The 25138-nt window shown below is 35.4% G+C and overlaps 1 pseudogene; it reads right to left on the reverse strand.

Moving 5' to 3' along the window:
* Window positions 1–1907: 1907 nt before the first annotated feature.
* LOC131423157 (complement factor H-like) lies at window positions 1908–21034 on the reverse strand (annotated as a pseudogene).
* Between the last annotated feature and the right edge of the window lie 4104 nt (window positions 21035–25138).

Consider the following 25138-nt stretch of genomic DNA (forward strand, 5'->3'; position numbering starts at 1 on the left):
TACTACCATTACTTTTGGGAAATTTTTACCCAATTCATATGAAAGCCTGGATTAGAGAGAGGTTTAGAATGCAGAGTGAAAGTGAACAATGGGAGAATAATCCTAGTATTTTTGTCTCTCTACCCATATGTACTGAGAGGTGATTTTAAAATTAAATGTCTGTTTTAGAGTAGAGGGCCTTAGGCGTCATGATTTTGAACTTTTCTCCTATTTTGAAACCCCTTCGGTAGTACCCTACTAAATATCAACTGACTTTTCCTGCTCCATCTCCATTCATGGTCACACACTTGGTTCTTCCTCATATTAATTATTATTCCCATCCTATGATATTAGTATAAAAGGTTCTCACGTTTTCATGTTTCATGCTTGTTGCTTCTTGTCTTCATCATCTTATTATTATTACATTTGTGTTTTTTTTTAAATTACATCCTATGAAATTTTTTTTTTCTTTTTTTTTTAATTTTTTATTGTTGGTTGTTCAAAACATTACATAGTTCTTGATATATCATATTTCACACTTTGATTCAAGTGGGTTATGAACTCCCATTTTTACCCCATATACAGATTGCAGAATCACATCAGTTACACATCCATTGATTTACATATTGGAAAGGCAGCAGAATACAACAACAACAGATATTATTACATTTGTTGTTCAGAAAAACCTGTTTCCCTTGCCAAGAGTTCAACGTTCTGTGTTAAATGTCAGAAGTCAGAACAGCAGATCCTGCTATTTGACACCATCCATATCACTGGATGTTCATTTCCTACATCTCTTTTCCTTTTCCAAAGTCCAAATAACCTATTAAAATAAGAAATAAAAAACAATATTTATGTACCCAACAAGCTCAATTCCTGTGTAGAACTTTGCATATCTGGGAGGCCATGCTCATCAATTTTTGTTACATTGTTATTAACCTATCATTAATCGATCGAAGTTGGTGGTGGTCAGATTTGTGAAGTTTAGTGAAATCTTCAAGTATTAATCTCTTACTTATTTAAAGCCACTCTAAGTGTCATTTTAAAATGGTAACTTGTAAGGACTGTGAGTCATCCAGTGTAGAGTTTTGACATTTGGTTTTTGCTTTTCCAGTGAAAATACTAAATTACTAAAGAATCTGTTTTTACCATTATGGTTTTAAAATTTGAACGGTAGCCCTTTATAAACAGGGAGCCAAAAAAGGACAGATTTTTATATTTTCAGCTTTTGTGTATATGGTCATCTACTCATCATTGTAATTTTGTATTTCTTTTGTTTATGATAATTATCTATGTCTTAATTGCAGAATGACTGCACAACATGAAAGAGAAATAATCAGCTTTATCCTTTACCTTTCTTTTAAAAAAAGAAACTTGAAAATATCTGTCTTTATAGGTTATCACATGGGAAAGTAGCTAAGAGTTCGGTGCACATAGCAGGTTGAAACAGGTAGAAATATTGTCAAAAATAGACATGTCTACTAGTTTGGAAGGAAATAATCATCTTTCTTTGGTCAGAATATCTGCAAAGAAAGCAAATAATCTGTAAACATGAACAAAATTAAAGTGGAAAACATAAAAATTTACATAGCATTTACAATAGTAAATTATCTAAATGTTAATTTGATTAGTTCTTGCATTGTAACTTAATGTGTGAACAGAACAGATCAAGTCATTTACTGCTGATATATTACTGGTACTTTTCTTAGTTCAAATCTTTTTTACATGAATATTTTTTCCATCTAAGGGTATAAGAATATTTTATTGCCCTCATTATAAAGCTAGTATTAAATGTACAAAGGTTGGTTTTGAAACTTAGAATCTGACTAGCTTGATAGTGGCCTTAAAATACATATATAATATAAAATATAAACACATGTGACCAATTTGTTTGAGCTTTTAAAAACCAGAGCAGTTTTACATAAGTGAGAGATTCTTATTTTTCCTCTATCAAATAATTTCTGTGTTAGAAGCATATATAATGTACAAGGATCTTTGGGAGTATAAGCAAAAGGTGGTTTCCTTGCAGGAATTTCAGAACATTGACTGGCATACATTTAGCTGTCTTGAATAAAGCCATTGGCCTTAGTTTTTCAGCTTTTAAGAATTGCTTTATAGTGATTGGTTAATTATTTTGAATTGGGGTCACATCCAACTAGGGTTGAAGTAGTGGTCTGTGGGCATATAGTACACAACCTTGCTCAATGGTACTAGGCAGGATGCTGCAACCCTGCTTAAGCTATATTTGTATATTCTTAGGGAAGGGGTGCTCCTTGGGCTATACACAGGGCATGACTTACTGGGATAGAAAATATGTTGGCTCATGTTTGTGTGTGTGTGTGTGTGTTGGGGATTGAACTCAGGGCTTTTTGCTTGCAAGGCAAGCACTCTACCAAATGAGTATATCCCCAGACACTGGCTCATGTTTTTAACCAAATGTGTCAAGCAAAAGAATAGTGAACCTTTGTTTTTTATGTTATTGTAAAGTAGCTGGCATCTTTTTCAAAACAAAATTGTACTACTTGTCCATGACTGTGCCATCATCTGATAAACTTTCCGGTGATTTGTGAGGGTTTAATAGCAGAAAACAAAGATATTGGATCTACATTAGCTAGTTTGATTCCCTTAATACTTTGTTTTGGTAACTCAAGTGCTCCTGGCTAGTTGAGAGGCAAGACCAAATTTCATGTGATAAGATAGTAAGGTCAGTTCTTTGCAGAACTTTGAGATGAAGTCCTCACTGTCCTATTTGATTCTGTGTTATTAGAAACTCAAAGTGATCTGTGCCTTATTTGTTGATCCTGCAAAGAAATTACCTTGAAATTCAAGAAGTAATGAAGATGCCATAGTTCTTAATGTATTTAGAAAACAGGCTTAGGCAGCCAGTATCAGAAAAGATTGCTAAGAGTGGCTGTTGATATGTGAAATTTATTCTTTTTACATATTTCATATCTTTATTGGTGCACTATAATTATACATATATAATGGTGGGTTTCATTACTACATATTTCTACATATACACACAATATAACAATATAATTTGGGCAATATCATTCCCCAGTGTGCTTCTTACTTAAAAGATAAATTAGAAGCCTAATTCAGTTATTTTCCATTCTTTCAAATGTAAAAAGTTTGAACTGCCTTTTTTCATAGGTTTAAAGTATGGACTAAAGGGAAGAACATTGTTACCACTATAACTTTTATCTGCAAAATATGAAGAAGTGAGGGTTATTGATTTTCATGCTCTTAAGCTGCCCTTATGCAGATAATCATGCAAAATATTTGTGAATATACCAACATTCCCTGTTATTGACATATAATTTGGGGCTTTTATTTGGCAAAGATACTTGATATAATTTCAGCATTCTTAAATACTTGAAATTTGTTTTGTGGCATAACATATGACCTATCCTGGAGAATGTTGTGTATGCACTATAGAATAATGTGTATTCTGCTATTGTGTAGAATATTCTATGTATATCTGTTAAGTCTATTTGGTGTAACATACAGCTAAAGTCCAAGGTTTTCTTATTGATTTTCTGTCTGGATGACCTATCTATTGTATTAAAGATGGAGTATGGAAGCACCCTACTATTATTATTTTGCAATCTATTTCTCCCTTAAGATCTATTAACATTTGCTTTTTTACATTTAGCTTCTCCCATGTTGGAGAGAGAGAGAGAGAGAGAGAGAGAGAGAGAGAGAGAGAGAGAGAGAGAATGTGTGTGTAAAATAACCTTCTTTTATCTCTGTCTTACAATGTTTGGCTGAAATTCCTCTGTGAAATAGAAGAGTAAACACCACTACTGCCTTTTGGTTCTGTGGCATGGACTGTCTTTTTCCTTCCCTATTCTCTTTTATGTCCTGAATGTTTGTGTCCCCCTAAATGTCAGTGTTTCATTCCTAGTGACCACAGTGAGCATATTAGAAGATGAAGTCTTTTTAGGTGAATAGGTGATGGGGTTCCATCCTCAAGAGTAGAAACAGCCCTTACAAGGAAAGGCTAGAGCACTCCCTTGCTGCTTCTACCTAGTGAGAAGACGCCATTTGCAAAACAGAATAAGCTCTCCAGGGACACCAAGTTAGCTGGTGCCTTGATCTTGGACATCTCAGCTCCAAGAACTGTATGAAAGATATGTCTTTTTAAAATAAGCCACAATGGACAAGTTATATTTGTTATAGTGGCCCAATGGGACTGAGTTAAGTATATTCAGGTGTTAAAATTAAACACAAGGATTACTTGCTTGTTGTAACCAATTTCATTAAAATTGAAAAATCTGTCTCAATTCAATTTATCTAAATCAGGATCTCAAACAAGAGGAAAGCATTTAATATAAGCTTTATGATTTTATTCAATAAGAGGTAACAATTTATCACCTTAAAGTTTTGTACATTTTTATCTTTATCTTTATTTTCATCCTAAGATTATAGCTTTTTAAAAATCAAAAATGTTTCTAGACAAAGTGATTTTAACTAAATAGTGCCGTCTGAAATGCAAAGATATAAAATTACACTTCAAGATCTTGTTACTGAAATTTTAAAAACAGAAAAAAGAAATCTGCAACAAAAAAACTCATTAAAGAATTATTTGACCTTGAGATCATTACCAATAAGGTGTTTATATTTCTCCACATGATCACCTTGGTTTTTAGGCATTATTGTCTTAAAATGACTTATTCTCAAAGTTCAAAACTGAGTATATTAAAGGTTTAAAAATTGGACAATATAATATAAATGCTGATACTCAATTTAGAATGTTATATCCTGATTAACTCATGATAAATTAAAATTATTTTAAGTTGAACATGCATTTAATATACCAACCTATCATATATCATAGCTTAGCAGAACAGTACCCTGTAGTATAGTGATTGCTCAATTTGTTGATCACAAGGCCAATTGGATGCTCTTAACTGCTGTTACTCAATACCATAAAAGTTGTCTACCATGTATTTCTAGTCGCAGAAACAGATTAAAGTATAATTACTGCTGAATACATATCACTTTCATACAACTGTAAAGTAAAAAAAAAAAAAAATCACAAATTAAACCAGTATAATTTAGAGACTGTCTCTTTAAAGGAATTAAACAAGTCAATACTCTTACCTCTAAGCACAATTATAGTTTTTACAGATTTTATTGCATTTTCTACCAATCATTTTTTCCATAGTTATATAGTAACAGTTATGATAGTTTAAGTGCACATTTTAATGAGATTAAGAGTAGCTCTTAATACAAACGGGATATTCCAGGTGACCATCAATACACCTTGTACGAAATGCACCTTGTACGAAATGATTGACGTAGCATTGATGGAGAATATCCATATTTACACACACATTCAACTGTGTCCCCTGATGAAGCATAAAGCTTTTACTGTCCTTTCCACCTTAAGGTTATGTGGTATCTTCCATGATTTCTTCTGATATTACACATGCATCTGAAAAAAATAAATGAGTATAATATTAAGTTAGAAATGAGTCTTTTACCAAGACTTTGGGGTTTTCAAGTAGAATGTTTTTAATATTTCAGAAAATTCTTCCTGAAAACTCTTGCTGAACAAATTCTGTATGAATAACAGATAGATTAAAATAAAGTTAAAATAGTAAATGATGTAAGAATTAGGTGGTTAATGTGTGATAATTATATTTTATTACCAATTCTTAAGATCATTTATCATATTAAGAGCTTGGCATTTTAGAGTGTAAAACCTTTATGGTATCATGGCTGATTTTGTTTTTCTTTTTTGGACTGGAAATTGAACCCAAGGACACTTTATCCCTGAACTACATCTGCATTCCTTTCTTTTATTATTATTATTTTGAGACAAGGTCTCACTAAATTATTGAGACTTGCCTTAAACCTGTGATCATCCTTCCTCAGGATCCCATGTTTCTGGGATTACAAGAGTGCACTACCATGACTGGCTGGTTTTTCTTTAATTAAAATATTGGTCAAAAGGCTAGAGATATAGCTCAGTTGGTAGAGTTCTTGCCTTGCATGCACAAGCCCCGGTTTCCACCTCCAGCCTCACAAAAAAAAAAAAAAAAGAGAGAGAGAGAGAGAAAAGAAATATTGGTCAAATGCGATAAATTTTCAGTTATAAAATGTATAAGATAGAGAGGGTGTCACATGCATAAGCAGTAGAAAAGACTAATGAAACAACAAGTTGGTTATCATAAAAGGTAAGAACAATGAACACAACTTTAATAAGACTAACCGAGAAAAAGATGACTCAAACAAAATAAGAGATGAAAAAAAAATAAAAGACATTACAACCAATACCTCAGAAATACAAAGAGTCATTAGGGATTACTATGAGAAAATGTATGTTAACAAATTAGAGAACCTAGAAGAAATTTATAAATTTTTAGACAAATAGATTCTGCCAAAATTAAACCATGAAAACATGCAATCCAGAAGAGATTGAATGAGATTGAATCGGTAATAAAAAGTTGAGGAAAGCCCATGACTAGACGCTTTTACTGATTAATTTTTCGAAATCTTTAAAGAAGAACTAATTCCATTTCTTTTAAATTTGTTGCAAAGATTTGAAAGAGAGAGAATCATTCCAACCCATTCTCTGAAGCTAGCATTACCCTAGTACCATAGCAACAAGAACACAAGATAAAAGAAACTGTAGACTAATAACCCTGGTGGACATAGATGTAAAATTTCTCAATAAAATATGAGCAAATCTGAATGTGATTCAACAGAGAATCATAAAGATTATTCACCACAATCAAATTGGTTCCATCCCAGAGATGCAAGGATAGTTCAACATATTCAGATCAATAAACATAATACATCCCATTAATAGAAGGAAGGATAAAAATCATGCGATTAGTAGATATGGAAAATGCATTTGAAAAATTTCAGCATGACTTCCTGACAAAAGTCCTGAGAAAATAAGGTTTGGGAAGATCATACCTTAGAATAATAAAGGCCATACAAGACATAGCCACAGGCAATATACTGAAATGAGAAAAGTTGAAAACATTTTCTCTAGGATCAGGAACAAGGGTATCTATTCTCCCTGCTCTCATTCAGTATAGTACTAGAAATTTTAGTCAGAACAGTGAAATAAGGACATAAAGGGCATACAGATTGGAAGGAGAGAAGTCAAATTATTTGTGTCTGCAGATGATATGTTTAAATATATAGAAAAACCCAAAGACTCCACCAAAAGACTATTAGAATGGATAAAGTCATTAAGGTAGCAAGATACAAAATCAATATACAAAAATTAGTGAGAGTTTTATACACCAATAATGAATGTGTTGAGAACCAAATAATAAAAACAATCCCATTCATGAATCTTTACAACAAGCAAACCAAACCGCAAAGAAGAAAAGACATGTACCACACACTGATTAAAGAAATTAAAGAAGATGATTGAATCTTGACTCCTCTTTCCGTGTACAAAATTAAATTCAAAATGTACACAGGCTTAAATGTAAAACCCGAAAACTCTAAAACTACTAGAAGAAAATATGGAGAAATAAGAAAGTGGTTCAAGCAACAATTTTCTGGATAGAACCACAAAAGCACAAGAAACAAAAGCAAAAATTGACAAAGTTGATATATTAAATTGAAAACCTTCTGCACAGCTAAAGAAACAGTCAACAGAATGAGACGAGAATGTGAAAAAACTTGCCACCTATGCATCTCACAAAGGGTTAATACCTAGAATGTATAATGACCTCAAAAAAACTAAAAACAATTAATCCAATTAAACATTGGGCAAATGATTTGTGAATAGACATATCTCAAAGACGTACAAACAGTCAAAAATACATTAAAAAAAACCCTCTCAATATCATTAGCCATCAGGGAAATGAAGATGAAAACTACAATGAGATACCATATTGCCCCAGTTAGAAGGTCTATTATTAACAATAAACCCTAAAAATAATAAATGTCAGTGACGATGTGAGAGAAAAAGAAGACTTACTCTCTCTTGTTGGGAATTTAAATTGGTACGATCATTATGGAGAGCAGAAGTTTTCTTAAAAAACTTAAATTAGATCTGCCCTATGACTCAGCTGTCCTGCTTCTGGGTACATTTCCACAGGAAAAGGAATCAGCATACCAAAGGGATATCTGCATGCCCATGCAGTGTTATTCACAGTAGCTAAGATATTGAATGAGAACATGTGTTTATCAATAGATGAGGAGATAAAGACAATGCAGTATATTTACACAAGGGAATATTATTCAGCCACAAAGAATTGGCTCTTCTCATTTACAGCAAAATGGATACAACTGGAGGACATTATGTTAAGCAAAGTAGGCCAGACACAGAAAGATAAGTCCCATACATTCTCTCTCATAGGTGAAATATCAAAAAGGGCGACCTGAATGTAGAATAGTGACCAACAGAGGTTGAGAAGGGATGGTAGGGTGGGTAAATAAAGGTTGGATATGATCATGCTGAGTGTATGCATATATGGAAATATCACACTGACCCCCATTAATAAGGGCAACAATTACATGCTAATAAAGAATTTATAATTGCATTTATTAATTACTTTAAAATTAAAAATAACTTATTAATCTTTATTTCCTCACATATGAATAGTTGGTAGAGAAGCATTGCAGAGAATATTTATTTTTTAATATGTGAATTATTGCTATTTTACACAGAAAAGTATCATACTGAAGTACTTACGTAAACATTTTGGTGGGTTTGACCACTTTCCATTTCAACATATTACTGTCTTGCTACCCTCAAGTTGGTATAAGGATTGGCACTGATATTCAACTGATGAGCCCGTAGGATACACTGCTAATGGGAATGAAGTGAGGTCTCCATTGTCAATAGGTGGAGGAGGCCCACATTTTCCTGTGGAATCTGAAAAATACCATTTCATTTATGGACAGAACAAATCAAAATACAGTATAAAATTAAAGCCAGCACAAACACATCACTCTAGATAGCATCAAGATTTTATGATTTCTGGTAACAAATGATTGCTCACAGAAATCTTAATCATAGAAAATGAGAGTTACATTTTAAGCTCTTCTTTTCATCTCACTGAAGGCGCATATCAACCATCAACAAATATGTCTCCTTTGTAGTGATTCAATACTAAAAAATGTGTCTTAATATATGAATGCTGATCACGTAGACAGTGAGGACAAACTAAGAAAGTTTCTTGTTATTATATATGACATTACACAGTGTTTATTGTGTCCCTACTGACTTCTTCTTAATTTTCCTTTTCATTACAAAAAAAAAAAAAAAAAACTCCTTGAAGGAAGTAAATTTGTAGAGAATAATAGGGAAATATTGTCTTCCTAATTTGGAGAAGATGAGTAAAAATCATTGTTACCTATTCTTTTTCTTCACATTTTGTACGTTGGGGTTTTTAAAAAATTTTAATTTGTTATATATGACAGCAGAATGTATTCTAGTTCATATTACACATATAGAGAATAATTTTTCATATCTCTGGACACAAAGTAGAGTCACACCATCCTTGTCTTCATGCATGTACTTAGGGTAACGATGTCCATCTCTTTCCACTGTCTTTCCTATCCCCAACACCCCTCCCTTCCCCTTTTGCTAAGCATAATTTTTAATCTTGGACAGAATGATTTTTAAATACCATTATAAGAAGATTTTAGAAGGTACAGAGAATTCACTCTGGCTAGGAACTTCAGGACTCAAGGAATGGCAAACAGGTTGTTATATGAGTTCATTTTGGGTCTCCTTGTGTTCTAGATGGTGCACTGGAGAAGGCTGGTAATCTCAGAAATGATATCAGGTAGAGATAAATAAGGAAAAGCTCATGCAGAGTCTCATCCCTTTAACCTAAGGACAAGGAAGAGAGCGGCCTTGCTAGTCTAAGAGATCTTTAAAACAATACATGACCTAATCTAGAGAAAATCATAAAAACATCATAAGGCACTGATGACCAGAGACCACCCACATATAGGGGTGGCAGAAGAGATCCTGTGTGTCTCTAGAGGCTGAATGAGAAACCTGACTTAAATCCAGCATGGCTGTAATGGAGAACCACTGAACATGAAATTTAAATAAAATGGGAGGGGGTTGTCAAGTGTAATCCTAAAATATCAAGTGTAAAATTAAAAATTACTCATCATATTAAGGATCAGAAACATTTAAAAACAAGAAAGATAATAAAAGAGAATACTGATGTGATAAAGATATTGATAGTCAATGTTTCTTAAAAGCTCAGTAGGGTTTAGAACAGATAAATATAACAAGTTAAACACAAAACAAAATGTCTCACTGGACAGACTGAACAGTTTGAGTATGTCCGAAGGATAAATCCATGCACTTCAAGATATAACAACATAAATTATCCAGTGTGAAAATAGACTGAAAATCAATCAATGAAGCAATCAAACTTCAGAGACTTTTACAGGAAAAGAAAATGTTGGAGGCCCAGAAAGAGGGAAGAAAGGATAATTGAGTTATCAAACAAATGAACAGAGTAAGGAGGAAGAAAATCTATTATATTAGATATTCTTCCTTTTATAAATTACATTGTCATTTTCTCGCTTTTGTAATTGCTAAAACAAAGACTATCTAATATAGTAGAATTTTTTCTCTTCATTTTGTTCATTTATGTTTGATGCTTGAAAAAAATTATAGCATTTTACCAAATGTTCAATGTTCCATGTATGAACAGGAATGTTCAATGTGTGAAAAATGTTCAGTGTACGAAGAGGAAATACTAAAGAGTAAATGGATTTAAATGGAAGTAAGGTTCCCATGTTTTGACCGAAAATAAAGTGCCATTACTATAGTAGAGTGGTAAGTTGCAAATATATTATGTATATATTGCAATTCCTAAAGCAACAATTTTAAAAAGAAAGGTGGTGGGGGAAGCTATCATAGAGATACACTCAAAAACAGGAAGATAAATCAAAATGAAATTCTTTTAATATGTTCTCTGAAAAGAAACAAGAATGAGAAATAGAGAAAATAAACAAATAAAACAAGAAACAAAAAGCCCAATATTTATTTTAAATATAAATGATCTAAATATACTAGGTGAAAGAGCAAGTAGGGCAAGATAGATTCATAAATGAGACCTAATTCTGTGGTTTACATAAAACTGACTTCACCATTAGCCAAAGGTAGATTCAAATTAAAGTAAGAGAAAATAAATTAGGAAAAATTAATTTTTTAAAATGGAAAAGGATGATATAATATCTCCATTATTCATTTCCTGAATTTTAAATATTAGAATGCTGATGACCAAATATCCAGACTTATTTTTAAAATATAGTGATTCCTGGCTAGACTCAGTCACATATTTTCAAATATACTCTATATACTGAAGATGCCCAAATGTATATTTATATTCTATGATCAGTCTTCAATGACCTATTTTTTGTTTCCCAAAGTGGATATGTCTTGGAGTTGTCAAAATGTACTGAGTGTTTTAAGGTTTAAGATGAGGAATTTTCTCAGATTGTAACTGTTCTATTAATCTGGTTAAATGTGTTTTGAAAAAGTTATACCATATTTCTTAGTTCATTTTGCCAAATAATAAATCTTTAGAAATATCATATTATTTGCATTTGGAAAATATAATCCATAAGAATGACTTGACTTTATTTTTATCAACATATTTTACTCACATTATGTCCTCCAGTAAAGAAAAGTTAGGAAATATGATCTTCTACCTTTGCACTGAGGTGGCTCTGTCCAAATTCCATTTAGACACATCACTTCTACTTCCCCAAATATTTCAGAAGGTTTGATACATTCATAACATACTCCCTCACGAGATGGATACTTAAGCATCTGTTTTGATATTATATTAGCATTTTCCATTTTAGGTGGATTCACACAGGAAATATCTGAATAGAAAGAAAAGAAAGTATCTCCACCTAGTGTTCATTTTGAGTAGCTAATCAATGAATCAGATTCCGAATACATTTTAAGCAAGATTAAAAATCAATAGATACTTTGTCATGAAGAACTTTTCTGATTTTTAATAAATTTACATGTAATACAAGGAAAAGAAGATACAGGAACATTTTTTTTGGCAGAACTAACCTTTCATGCCTTTACATATGTTCTCTATCCTTTGATAGAACAGTTGAAACCACTGAGAATGAAATATTTCCCCTTGGGTTGAGGACAACAAATATTACAAGTTCCATAAGTGTAACATGAATTTTAAAATGCAACAAAAGTAACAAGATTACATAGCATCACTCTTTGGTATACAATTATCTTGCTCATTAATTAACATTTTAGCCTCTTAAAAACTGAAAGAGGTATCTCTTTAGAGAATAAGTCAAGAATTAAGAACACAGTTTGAAGAATAATTTGTTATTCTTAAAACACAGTTCAAAGATGTTATGTACAACTGTAATGCACCAATAAAGCAAAAAAAAAGTTAAGTAAAACTTTTAAAAAAGAGGAAGATTATCAATTAAAAAACTAAAGATATGGGAAAGTAACAGAAAAGTACAACTTTATTTATAGAAACATAGCTTTTTAAATTTATTTATAAATGCTTTTGGATACTATGATAAACTGTGTAATTCCTCAGAGAATTTTAGGTGCATGGATAGTAATAAAAGACTATAGCAATGGTTCCCAAATTGAGGAGTATGTAAAATCCTTTGGGGAACTTGATGAATAATTTCAAGGTCACACCTCAAGATTATTTTTTCCAGTAGGTCTAAGATGAGCTCAGGAATTTTCATTTGAATTCATAAAATCTGTTCAAAAATTTTATGCTGTTGGTCTAGGGACCACATTCTGAGAACCATTGGGCTGTGAGCTTAACCACTATATATTTAATTCCAACTTTTTATTTCTAACCTTAAACTTACTTTGCTTTGGCCTGAAAATTAACCTATACTCATTTTTAAGAATGTTATAGAAAATTTAATATTTCATAAGACACTATACATAAATTTATAATGCCATCAACATACCTTTGCACATTGGCTTTCCTATCCATTTGCCATTAATACATGTTATAGTATTGGACCCTTCCACTTGGTAAAATTTTGGACATCTGTAAGTCACTTGATCTCCTGACTTATATGATTCTTTCCTCTCTTCTAAAAGCATGGCATCATCAAAGTTGGGTAAATTAAAACAATCTGTTCTTGAAAGAAAAAAAATATGTATTTTTCAGTAAATTATAATATATGTAATATTTAATAGTAATATTCTAAAATAATACTTAGCTACCTATAGAACCAATGAATAATGTTTAATATACTTCTGACAACTTTGCAAAATATGATGTTTTGATTTTAATTGAACTGTTCTAAATTTATCAAACATATAAGATAGGAATGATGCTTGAAGAAATATTAGTAGTTCTAATGCTTTAGGTCAGATTTTTACATTCAAATTAATTTTTGCCCACACTTGCCACATGTATTATGTATTTCTACTTTGGGCTTCTGCAAATGTGAATTACTTGCAATTTAGATCAAAGTTTTATGAAATATGTATTTTATAGTGAGATTGGTGATAAACTGAGCATGAGTTGGATGAATAAGGGACAGTTTCTCTAGAAACAGAGAGAGATAAGAATTCTGAGAATGGACATTAGAGGATGTAAATGTTCACAGAAAATGATGTGAAACTGAAGCAATTTGCCTCATATTTTCAAATTTTTTTTTTAATTACTAGGCTATAATTCTCTGCCAGACTCAAGAAACTTCAGGTACCTTGTAAAATTCTAGAATTACAGCTTACTTTCTTATTTGTACCACTTATACTTTGAATGAGGCAATCTATCACACATATAATAAAATTAAATACACTATACTTATGCATTCTGGTGGGGAAGACCATTTTCCTCCTAAACATTTTATAAATGCAGGTCCATCAATTCCAAAACCTTCAAAACTATTGTAAATAACTTCTTGTCCATAGAGTAACTGTCTAACTCATGAGACACAACACCATTAGGAATGGAAGGTGGAGGTTCACAAGGAAGTCCTAAAAAATAAAATAATGAAAGAATGAATCCATGTTTCACAACTCAGAAATTCAATTGTATAGGTCAATTTTGATACTTCACAGTTTTTGAAAAGAAATAATAATAAATAAGCTATTATGAAGTCACAGAGAATGTGCGTAAAGGCTTCTTAAGTCCACCTTTCTCATATATGTCCATCTCATAAACTGTAAATACATGAGCAAGAAATTGAAATAAAAAATGTTGATGCTTTTAAGAGATCACCAGATCTTCTCTAATCAACCATGAGAAATAAACAGAAACATACTCAGAATTAATAACATTGAATTGGGGCTGGGATTGTGGCTCAGCGGTAGAGCATTCGCCTTGCACGGGCAGGACCCGAGTTCAATCCTCAGCACCACGTAAAAATAAAGGCATCTACACATAAAAAATAAATATTTTTTTAAATAACATTAAATAAATTGATGAGATGGATTTACCAAGTATTGTAAGACATCAGAAGGAACACTGTAAGAAAAACATTTTTAAAATATTTAGAATCTTGTTTGCAAAGCAAACACTACAACTTACAGAAATTTAAATTTACTACATGTTGTATTCTTTAAAAAAGAAATGCCAAATTAAAAAGTGACTCTATAATTATCCAATAAAATTAATAAAAATAGGATTGATTCAATAATGCAATAGTATTTTAATGGTAAAATATTTAAATGATTATATACATATGATAATCTATATTATTCTATACCCTGACTTTGACAAAAGCATATTATATTCAATTATTTGTACTCTCAATTATTTAAATATTTGTATTCTCAAATCAGAATTCGAGTTTTCATGCAGTCCTCACCTACACACTGAGGAGGAGGACTCCATTTGCCCATGTAGCATGTTATCTCACCTTCCTCAGAGGTTATGAAACCATCTTCACAACTATAATTCAATTTAGTGCCATGTGCATACTGTCTGGATTCAATTGCTTCTTTCCTTTCTTCTGAAGATTTAGATGGACTAATTCTTCCATGGTCTATGTCAGGTGGTTGAGAACATGAAAGATTTTCTGTATGAAAAACAGAAATCAAAGGGTCAAACATAAATAAAATGTTTAAATTAAAACTAAAATCAAATACTATTTAAGTCTGTCATCACTATATCTATGCTATGCTCTTGCCCAATATCTCCCTTGATTTGTGTCTATTTTATTATATGAAAAATATTCATAAATAGGAATTTATCTGCTAGTTACATAATATCCCAAAGAGTTGTCCAATTTTGTTGATAGAAATGAAAGATGGTGACTGGATTATGTACCTAGATCATAACTTACAGTTTAGGATCAAGTATAATATATAGAGAAAGAGAAAATGTCCTCATATTTTTCATTTACATAAAGAAAAGGTGATTATTAACTTCAACTGAAAGCATGTTAAAGCTGGAGGCAACAAAATAACATCACTCAAACTACACTGAAAAGCTACAGTAACAAAGGCACATGTTTTGGTACTGGCACCAAAACAGTCATGAAGACCAGTAGAATCCAATAGAAGACACAGAGACAAATTCACATAAATACAGTTATCTGACAATAGACAAATATGTCCAAAACATATGTTATAGAAAAGATGGCCTTTTTAACAAAAGGATCTGGGAAAACTAAAAATGCATAGTGGAAGAGTGAAATTTAACCTCTGTCTCTCATGCTGCACAAAAGTCAACTTAAAGTGGATTGAAAGCCTAGGAATTTTTAGACCAGAAACCCTGCAGCTGATAAAAGGAAGTGTAGGCCCAACAGTCCAACATGTCAGTAAAGCAACTAATTTCCTTTAAAAGACTCTTAAAGTGTAAGAAGTAAAATAAAAAATCAGTAAGTCAGATGACATCAAATGAAAAAGCTTCTGCACAGCAATGGAAACAAAGAGTGTGAAGAGAGATTCTACAGAATGGGGGATCTTTGCCACCTGCTCCTCAGATGGGCATTAATATCCAGAACATACAAAGAATTTTTTTAAAAAACTTAACACTAAAAAAAATCAATAAATGGCCAAAAGAACTAAATAGACACTTCACAAAAGAAGAAATACAAATGGTCAACAAATATAAGAAAAAAAAAAAACTTCACCAACTCTAGCAATTAAGGAATTGCAAATCAAAGCTGCATTGAGATTTCTCTCTAGTCAGAATGGCAATCATCAAGAATACAAAGAAAAACAAGTGCTTCCAGGTGCATTGGCTCATGCCTGTAATCCTAGCAGCTTATGAGGCTGAGGCAGGAAAATCAGGAATTCAAAGTCTCAGCAACTTAGTGAGGCCCTAAGCAACTTAGCAAGACCCTGCCTCAAAATAAAATATAAAAAAGGTCTGGGGAAGTTGCTCAGTGGTTAAGCACTTCTGGGTTCTATCCCCAATACAAATAATAATAATAATAATAATAATAATAATAATAATAATAATAATAATTTAAAAATAAATGTTAGCACGGATGTGGGGGAAAACCTAGATGCCCTTCAACAGGTGAATGAATAAAGAAAATGTGGTATATATACACAGTGGAGTATTTCTCAGCCATAAAGAAGAATGAAATTATGGCATTTGCCAGTAAATGGATGAAGCAGGAGACTATCCTTCTAAGCAAAATAAGCCAGTCTCCAAAAGTCAAAGGTCAAATATTTGAAGGCTAATCCAAAATAAGGGGGAAATAAAAAAGAGAGAGAGCGGGGGAAAAGAGAGAAGGAATTTCATCAAAATAAAGGAAAGATCAGTTGAGTAGATGGAAGGGATGGAGGCGGAGGATGGAAGGACGGGAAAAGGGAAGAACAGTGGAATGAATTGGATTAAAATATAGCATGAATATAGCAGAGTGAATAACAACACCAAGTATATCCATAACACATGATTTTTTAAGAAGTATAAATAAAGTACAGAAAGATCAGTGGAGTAGAGAGAGAGGGGAGCAGGGGGAGGCAGAAATAGGGGAGGAAAGAAGTGCTGGGGACTGAATTAGAGCAAATTATATTCCATGCTTTTGTGATTATGTCAAAATGTATCCTAATGTTATACGTAATTAAAAAGAATAAAAATATTTCATGTCAAATCAAGAAATATTATTAGGCTCTTTTTTTTTTTTTTCATTTACCAGACAAAAAAAAAGTAATAGGATCACTGCATACCAAATATATCTATTCCTTACCTTGGAAGAAATCTGGTAAAATTTGGTTTCCTCCAATTTCAGATGGCTTTAGCCATAATGTAATTTTGGATATGGATTTCCATATCTGGTAACTGAAACAAATTTCTCTACAATAGCGCAGAGTAGATAGGTAAGGATTGCAGTTTAAGGACTGCACTTAAATTAGACCCACGGGTTGTATATTATCTGATCAAGGAATGCAGGTGCAATATAACAGAGGACTGAGAAGCATAATATGTAATGAACTAAAGTCCTCATGACCTAAAATGTAGTTGACTGAACAAAAATTGGAATGAGAATATTTCTACTTAATAATTTGTGTGTGTGTGTGTGTATAGAGAGAGAGTAGGTAGCATTTTAGAAAATAAAAGGATAGTTTGCATAAGTAAATGTGTGTTACATCTCAACACTGATGGATGTAAAACAGAATCACCATTGGAGAGATATTTGAAATACCCTGGGAAAGATAGGGAAGACAAGTAAGGCATGATACCTGGAATTTCAAAAATGTTCACTGTTTCTAAGACTTTTTAATTTTATTTTGTCTGATTATACAGCTGGGACCTAGGCTGTCTTTTCAGGTTTAGAGAAAGGATCAATTGCTAAATATGATATCATGGCAATATTTCTAGTTGCTGCAGATCAAATTCAGAAAGGTTAAGGCATGGATTGCTCCTTCTTCCACTGTTTAAACTAGAATTAAGATTTATACTTCTTTTCTACAGAGTGGATGAGAGATTTGTAACCTTATATATATTCATCCCTGCTCCATGTAATGGGGAACACAAGGAGAAATATTAGCCAGATGGATATTGCTACCATCTTATGACTCAATTCTCTGCTGAACCTAGTGAATCCTACATTTGGATGCACTGACATGAAACTAAAGAAAAAAATCAATGCTAAATGAAACAGAGGGGGAATATTGTTGACCAAAAAAAAAATTCAGAAAGGAAAAGTTACTATTGCCTTGATACCATGTGAAAAGTTGAAATCAAAAGAATGTACAGTAACTTTATGACAGTATTTACAAATATTCAAAATCATAGCTGTTTTGCCTATAGAAATCCTCCCTGTTTTTTTTTGTTGTTGTTTTGTTTTTGTTTTTGTTTTGCAGGTGAAGGTATAGAATAGGTACTGGGGGATTGAAACAAATGAATGGATGCACATAGTGCTTTACAAAGAGGCTAATAGCACCTTGAAGGTAAACACCTGGAAGAGACTTAATAATGTCTGTTTTTTGTTTGTTTGTTTGTTTCATTTTGACAGGCTGTTTGTATGACAGGACTTCTTTTGGGAAGTGAATTGTGGGAAATATTAACTCCCTGAAACACATGAGGTCATTGTTCAAAAACAGGTCTTGAGAACACCATGTAACTAATAACCTAGATGAAAACAAAAATATCTGTGGAATGTCTAATTAGTCATATTATCATGTATTACAATGCATCTGGACCGTGATTTAGGGGGAAAAAATTGCCAGTAGACTAAATTTTGGCCCCTGTCTCTTTTTGTGAATAAAGGTTGTTATAATACAGCTACATTAATGATTTTTACATTAAGACAACGTTCATGGTAAAATGCCAGTTGAATAACAGCAACAAAAATGTGTGGCTGAAAAACCCCAAATATTTATTGTCAGTCCTTTATTGACTTGTCAATGCTGTAGATGATATCTTTGTGGATGGAGAATTCTTTGTTTTTTGGATGACTGTCCAATTCAGAATAAGAGTGTCACTATGCCTTCCATACCAACTATTAACAAGCTTAGTGCTTGCCAAGGGTACCTGCCTTTGGAATATTCAAACCAATGTATATGTCAGGTAAATACCACCTTTATAAAACTATATGTAAAAGCCTATAATTTAGTTACAAAATATGTTAGTCAGCTTTCCATCATGATGACAAAATACTCCCCCCCCCCAAAAAAAACATAAGTGGGAAAGATTTATTTTAGCTCAAAGTTTCAAGGTTTTAGTCCATGGTGGCTGCCTCCATTGCTATGGGCCTGTGATGAAACAGAGAAAGTAGGAGGGGAGACAGAGACAGAGGCTGGAGACACATCTGCCAGTAATCTTCTTCTTCCAACCAGGCTCCACCTCCTGAAATTCTGCCATCTCCTAATAGTGCTATCAGCTAGGGATCAAGCAAGCATTTATCGCACATGCCTTTGGGAGGCATTCCAAATGAAAAACAAAACTTAAGGTACATATTCATATTATATTCAAGGAGTAGACAATCAAAGGTAGTAACACATTTTATAGATAAATTTATGCTGAAATATTTATTGAAACTCGAATGTTTCTGGAAAGCAATACCTACATACCAATAGTTCTTCTCTTTTTGCTTTTTCAATTCGATACATATTATTAAAAATGTATGAAAAAGAATGACAATGAGATATTTTTAACTAAGAAAAATTGACCAATAAACAGGAAGATAAACTGTCAGGACAGGATTCCTTTGATAGAGAAATAATATCTTCTGTGGTTATCTCCAAAGATGTTAGGAATTCCAGTGTTAAACCTTGACCAAGATAAGCATGAGTTACAGTATGTAGTGATTAATAATTTTCTATTCAAAGTTCAAAACTCCCCTGGAGACACCCTTTAGAAGCTTATCTAAATTACCTAAGAATACATAGATTTATAGTATAATTAGTTATACCAACAAGCTTTAAGAATGTAATCAGAGGGATATATACTGCAAAACCAATGGTAAATTTAATAAGATCCTAATATACAAGAAAAACATTAGAATCCTATGAGATTTAATAAAATTGGAAAAAATAAATATAATATGCAATATTATTTTAAAAAATCTCCTGCTACCTAAGAAAATATTTAACAATCTATGTACACAACCCACCTTTTAAAAGTTAAAAAACATTACTAAACAGATTAAAGAAGATGTAAATAAATAAATAGACATACATGTTCATGAAAGGGAAGAATTAATATTTTTATGATATGAATCTCCCAATTATGTACATATTACACTCAGTCTCAATCAAATCCCAGCAGAATTTTTATAGAAATCAACAAGGTGATATCAAAAGTAAAATAAAATGGAAAACAGCTAGACAAGGCAAAATCATTTTTAAAAATAATGTATTTGTATTTTATTGCTTCTGTAAAAAGAATTCTATTATCTTATAAATTCAAACAACACTAAGTTTTTATCTTAAAATTCCAAATATCAAAAATATATCATGTATATACTGAGATAAGATGAAGATGTTGTAAGAGGTGCATCCCTTTCTGGAAGGTTGAGGGAAGAATCAATTTTCCTGTCATTTCCATTTCCAGAGACTTTCCCCTTTGTTTGGCTTATGTCCCCTTCCTCCGTTTTCAAAGTCAGAAACATTGAACTTCTGCTGACCCTTTTCCACAGTAACATAGCTCCTTCTCTTTCTCTCCCTCCTCCTCTCTTTCTTTCCACACATTATCTTGATTTCACCCAGATGATCCAGAATACTCTCCTTAGTTCAAGGTCACAGTAACATCTCTAAAGTCCATTTTATCATTTAAAGTAACGTATTTCAGATTCCACGAATGAGAACGTAGACATCTTTAAGGGGCCCTTAGTTTTTCTACTACACTTAGAACCAAGGTGGAGGACCCGCACAGCAGTAAACAAGACCGAGTGCAGTGATGTAGGAACACACACAGCGCTGAGTTGGGGCGCCAGGGGTCGCCCGGCAGGACAGCGGCGGGAGCTGGGGCGGGGGTCGGTCAGGTTTTCTTTCGCGCCCGGAGCCCCAGCGGAGACGCGGCGGCCGGGGCTGAGGAGCCGGCGCCCCACGGGGCACAAACGGCTGCCCAGGCCGCCCCCTCCCGCTGCCCGCCCGCCCGCGCCTCCGCAGCCGGACTGACGGCCCCGCCCCCCGCCGGCCGCCCGAGCCCTCGCCGCCCTGGCGCTCCCCCATGGCCCCGGGCCACGCGGGCGGGAGACCGAGCGCCGCCTCCGCCCTGGGAGAGGCCTCGCCTCCTTCCTCGTCTCGCCCACGTCCCGGGCAGGACCGCGGGGCCGGGAGCCTGGTCGGCACGGCCTCAGCGCGGGCCTGGGCGGCCCTGGCGCTAGACTGTTCCGGTGGCTGAGAGAACGCACCTGGGCCGCGGGCTGCTCGTGGACCCGCGGAGACAGTTTTCGCACCAAGACTAACCTCTGTGGTTCCCTCCACCCTGCGGCCTCGGTGTATCTCAGCACCCGCGCCCACGGAGCGTCTTCAGCCCGAGTACTCGCCGACGGGTCAGTCCGACAGTTGCTTGTCAACAGACTGAAGTTCTCCTGTTTGACCCCAGATCTTCAAAGCACATAAAGACACTTTCTGAAGCTCACGAAGACTGTGTAAATAATATCAGGTTATACAAAATTCAAAGGTACAGAAGGGTAAACAGTGAAAAATTTCTTGATAACCGGCTGTGCGCTACCTGCTCTGATGACACTACAATAGCATTATGGGATCTGAGAAAATTGAACACCAAAAGTATGCATTTTACATGGTCCCACTAGCTGGGTGAAGAACATCGAATACGATATCAATACAAGACTCTTAGTAACATCAGGATTTGATGGAAATGTCATTAGTTGGGACACAAACAGGTTTGTAACTAGGAGATCATATTAGGATTATGAATAAAAACATTTTTTTTTAATTGTGAGCAGGACTGGGGATATGGCTCAGTGGTAGAGCACTTGCCTGGCATGTGTGAGGCCTGAATACCACAATCCCCAGTACCACAAAAATAAACAGATAATGTGGTGAGCCGCTTCTGCCGTTTCTGCAGATTATGGTCGCCATTACAAGATGGCGCTGGCTCCGCTGTGGTCTGTGACAAACAACTTCTTATCTGGGAAAGTTGGCACATGATTTTTCACCACCCTGTGAGAAAGTTCCACGCGGCAGCTTTGCATTGGGGCTTGGGATGCTTTATTAAGGCTGGGAGGGGCACCCGAGAGAAAGAAGAAGAAATATCCAGGGACCTGAATAAAACTGTTGAGAGAAGATTCTCGAGTTGCGTCTTCCTTGCGGGCAAGGGGTCGCGACAAGTGGTGCCGAGACCCGGGAACCAGAACTTTCAGCAGTCAGGGGTGGTGCACCGGTTAGTCCCAGGTAAGTGGGATCCGCGATCAAAGCGGGGTTAGTCCCTAGTAAGTGGGATCCGCGACCAAAGCGGGACAGCTCCTCTGTAATGAAAGAGAGAGCCTTACATTTTACTGCAGCTGCACTGTGTACTTTCGCTCCTACTTTCGCTTTCTTTTTTTTGTGCTTTCTTTGTTGTTGCGTCATGGGTGCCGCATCTTCAAGTCCGCTTCTCCTGGCCCTAGATGGCCTGTTACGTTCCAAGGGACTGGAAGTGAAACATAGTACTTTACAGAGATTTTTACAGAAGATAGATATCGCTGCACCGTGGTTTGCATTTTCGGGCAGCCTTACTGTGCCTAGTTGGGATAAATTAGGCAAAGATCTTGACTTTGCTTCTGAGCAGGGCATATTAGAGGGTGGGGTGATACCCCTTTGGAAAATGGTCCGTGGTTGCCTTACAGATGACAGATGTCAGGAAGCACTTACTAAAGGACAGGAGGTTTTAGAGCAATTGCATGAGGAAAAATCTGAAGGATCATGTAGTGAAGTGGCAGAGAGTATTAAAAGTAACAGTAGTGAGAAGGCAAAAGAGCCTGAAGATAAAAATAGGAGAAGGCTCTACCCAGACTTGACCGAATTAAAAACGCCTGAGAACACAAGCGACTCAGAGAGTTCTGAGGACCTTGATATATTGTTACAACAACTACATAAGATAAAAATGAAAAAGAAGAAAAAGGAGACACAGGGCACACAGGCCTACTGTAAGAAGGGGAAGGGAGTTAACATCGGTCAACAAAACTCTGAGGAGGAGGAGGTAGAATATCTAGAAGAAGATATGGTGCCGATTGCCCCACCTCCGTATGTGGGGGGGAGCCAAGGTTCCGGGAGATCTTTTCATGCACAAGTTTGGAGGACAGTTAATACAGATATGGGACTTGCATACCCTCTATTTCAGGACAATAACAGGGGAAGATATCATGAGCCTTTAGACTTTAAGCTAATTAAAACCTTGGCAGAATCTGTCCGCACTTATGGCATAGATGCCGCTTTCACTCTCACTCAGGTGGAGGGACTTACTAGATTTTGCATGACTCCCTCAGATTGGGCTAGTCTAGTCCGCGCTTGTGTTTCCCCAGGGAAATATTAGGAGTCCAAAGTTGGCTGTTTAATGTTTCTGGCAGTACCCAAGACTCGGAGTGAGGTAGGAGGCTTAAAATTTCTGCAAATAATTCACAATTATCTAATGCTACATTACCCTCCGCAGCAGTCCGTCTCCAATCTCTGTTCCTGTTTCTTTTGGCTAATGTTACATCACAGGGGATGCTTAATTGTTCTAATATTACCTGTTATTTGTCTGAGTGTTGGAATGGCTCCTGGACTACGGCAATGGTTATGAAATTTCCAACCTTTGTCCCGATCCCGGTTACTTCAGATCCAGAGTCATTTCCTATTGTTGAACTGATTAGAGCCCGTAGAGATTTTGGAATTACGGCAGCTATGGTGACAGCTGTGGCGGTATCTGCTGCTGCAGCAGTTACAGCTGGAGTAGCCATGGCCAGCCAGGTACAAACTGCTGCCACTATTAATCAGGTTATTCAACAAACATCCACCATACTTGAATCTCAAAGTAGAATTAATCAACACATTTTATCTGGGATTCTGGCTGCTAATCAAAGGATAGATCTGCTTCAAGCTCAAGTTGAGGAATTGTCTGACCTAGTACATTTGGGTTGTGTTGATCAACGTGCACATTTATGTATAACCTCTGTCAGATTTTATGATTCCAGAAATGCCTCCCACATCATCGGGGAGTATCCATCCGGAACCTGGTCCATGGAAGCAGAAAACATGATCCAGTCTCAACTAACCCAGATAGCTGTCTTGAACAGTACCCGTGTCGAACCAGTGACTTTGGGTCAATTCACCAGTTGGCTATCCTCTGCCTTTTCCTTTTTTAAGGAATGGGTGGGAGTGGGCATTTTTGGTGCTATGTGTTGCTTCGGTGTTGTACTTTGTTTGTGGCTTCTCTGTCGCCTTAAAACTCGCCATGCACAAGAAAAGGCTATGATCATACAAGCTCTTGCAGCTTTAGAAAATGGCAACTCGCCTCAAGTCTGGCTTGCGCATCTTAAGCAGTAAACCTTTGTCATGGTCGTTACACCCCAAGTTATTATAACATTGCACTGGGATCGACATGACTTTCCTTGTTATTCTCTTAGTGTTGGAAAGCCCTTGCACTCTGCCGGTCTTACTGCCATTGCACGCAGATGGGTTTCCACACTAGTGCTTTTCTATCGCCTTGAAGTTCGTGCCTTTCTTTCAGGGTGCTGTCAACTTGTTTGTCATTATAAACAGTCGCAGTTCAGCCTCAGCTACCCCCCTTCGTCCACCATCGTCACGATACAGGATGCGAGGCAAGGCACTGCACTTGAGTGATCCTTGACGTGGACCTCAAGGAGAGCATGTCCTATTGCATGCGGGTTAGACGCGTTCACGCCCCGCCCCACGAAAAAAGGCGTCGGCTGATATGGCCTCAGATCTGGGGAAGGGCCCTCCTTGGGACTGAGCCATACTATGCAGCCACTTCTGCACAGTGGGATAGGACCTCTACTCTCGCCTGTATTGTTTTAATAAAATAGAAAGGGGGGAACTGTGGTGAGCCGCTTCTGCCGTTTCTGCAGATTATGGTCGCCATTACAAGATGACGCTGGCTCCGCTGTGGTCTGTGACAAACAACTTCTTATCTGGGAAAGTTGGCACATGATTTTTCACCACCCTGTGAGAAAGTTCCACGCGGCAGCTTTGCATTGGGGCTTGGGATGCTTTATTAAGGCTGGGAGGGGCACCCGAGAGAAAGAAGAAGAAATATCCAGGGACCTGAATAAAACTGTTGAGAGAAGATTCTCGAGTTGCGTCTTCCTTGCGGGCAAGGGGTCGCGACAA

This window comes from Marmota monax, unplaced genomic scaffold (assembly GCF_021218885.2).
Source record: "Marmota monax isolate L192 unplaced genomic scaffold, Marmota_monax_Labrador192_F-V1.1 WCK01_AAM20220418_F8-fsc00105, whole genome shotgun sequence".
NCBI classification, from domain to species: Eukaryota; Metazoa; Chordata; class Mammalia; order Rodentia; family Sciuridae; genus Marmota; species Marmota monax.